Consider the following 2070-nt stretch of genomic DNA (forward strand, 5'->3'; position numbering starts at 1 on the left):
TTCATGACGGGCCCACGTCGTGAACATATAAGGTTCACGTCGTGAATTCTGGAACTCAGCAGCTTCATGATTTTCGAGCTTGATCTTCTTCATCTTTTGATCGGGCTTCCGTGGTTCTTCTTCCAATGCTTCCAGGAACTCTGAGATGGCTTCTTCTTCGATGTCTATGGCCATTACATGAGATTGGTTCTTTACTTCGGGATTCTTCGAGGATAATTTTTCATGAACTAGAGTTGCTAGTTGACCAAATTGTACTTCAAGGTTATGGATGGAGGCTTACTGATTCTTTATCAAAGTTTGTTTTTCCAGAATAGCAGAATCAGTGGCATCGTGTCGCTTTTCCGATGCTTCCATAAACTTCATTAAAATGGTCTCTAGGTCGGGTTTCTTCTCGGCTGGTGGCTGCTCCTTTTGATAGAGGCCTCGACCTGTCTGCCTATACTTCTCTTCTTTTTGCTTCTTATACTCCTCATATGGCAGCCACTCCTTCTTCGGTTTCCTCCAGTCCTCATCAAATTTATCCCCACTAGAGTAGCATACTTGAGCCTTTCTGTTCCCATAATCATCTACATTGCAGTCCTTTGTCAAGTGTGGACCACTGCATCTCTCGCAACCCACTCTTATGGCATGTATCGACTGGTCCATCTGTGTTATCCTGCGGTCCATATTATTTAACATGGACATGACCGCTTCTATTTCTTCAGTTTGGGACCCTCCTCCGCCTTTGATTCCTTCTTGCCTCGGGTTGTGGTATTCGCGGGAGTGTTTCGCGAATTCTTCAATTAGCTCCTTGACCTCCCTTGGATTTTTCTTTGTCAAAGGTCCTTGAGAATCAAGGAGTTGTCTTGTCATCATGTTGGCCCCATCATAAAAGATTGACATCTCTTGCTGCACATTTAGGTCATGTTGAGGGCAATTTCTAAGTAAGCCCTGATACCGCTCCCATGCTTCGTATAGTGACTCCCCCGGCTGTTGCTCAAAGTTGGCTATTGCCTTCTTGAGCTTGGCTATCTTGGATGGCGGGCAAAATTGATCCAGGAATTTCTCACGCATTTGAGCCCAAGTGGTGATTGTACCCGGTGGGAGTGCTTTTAACCACTCCTTAGCAGCTCCTTTGAAAGTGATGGGAAGCATCCTAAGCAAGACTGTGTTTCTGCTAACATTTGGGACATTGAAGTAGTCTGCAATGTCATTGACTTCATCTAGATGCTTAAAAGCATCTTCATGATCTTTCCCGAAAAATGGGATGTCCTTCAGGGCAGTCAATATGTGTCCCTTCAGCTCGAATGTGGCAGTGGCAGGTATTACGGGTTGGACTAAACCAGGACCCATATCTTCTCGGATCCGCTTCTTGTAAGCTCCCATGGACATTTCTTCAATTTCTGCCATCTCGTTCCTTGGCTCGTTCTCGGATTCGCTTGTGTGTTCTTCAAATTCCGGCTCGGTTTCGTATTCGGACTCGGTTTGGACGAGCGTCTGATCAAAGTGCTCAATATTTCTCTTGTGCCTCGCGGGTGAACTTGACTCTCCTGTTTTCTTTCCCGACTTCCTTGAAAAATCTGACTTCAATTCTTGCAAGGGCGTCTTTTTCTTGTGAATTGCAGACTCGGGATCTTCTAGTGGTGGCACCAAGGGTGTGTTTGAGCCTCTGGTCGTTAACTCCTGCAACTTGCTAAACTAAAACGTAAAACTGGACTAAAATAAGAAAAACTAAAAATGAACTCTCAGATTTCACGTCGTGAGTGTACTAAATCTCACGTCGTGAACGCTGTGAAAAAAAAATTAAACTAAGATAAGCTAGCAAAAAAAATAAATAACCAATTAAACTTTTTGCAGATTTTATTCCACAAAAAGGGGCGATTAATCTAATGCAAATAAATAAACTAATAATTTGCGCCGCTCCCCGGCAACGGCGCCAAAAACTTGATGTGCACAAAAGTACCCATTAATTTTACTATTTATAACCTAACAAACTTAGACTATCTATGCACTTATAGGCAGTGTACCTAGTCAGATTACAATATAGCTTAGGTAAGTCGGGTGTCGATCACAGGGAACGGTGTTACTAAT

General features: G+C 43.4%; 1 non-coding gene across 1 annotated transcript; it reads left to right on the forward strand.

Annotated features, from left to right (window-relative positions):
* Positions 1-898: 898 nt before the first annotated feature.
* Positions 899-1005, forward strand: LOC111893128 (small nucleolar RNA R71). The gene has a single exon (XR_002850799.1). It is a non-coding gene; the product is annotated as a small nucleolar RNA R71 (small nucleolar RNA).
* The last annotated feature ends 1065 nt before the right edge of the window (positions 1006-2070 follow it).

This window comes from Lactuca sativa, chromosome 6 (genome assembly GCF_002870075.4).
Source record: "Lactuca sativa cultivar Salinas chromosome 6, Lsat_Salinas_v11, whole genome shotgun sequence".
Classification (NCBI taxonomy): Eukaryota; Viridiplantae; Streptophyta; class Magnoliopsida; order Asterales; family Asteraceae; genus Lactuca; species Lactuca sativa.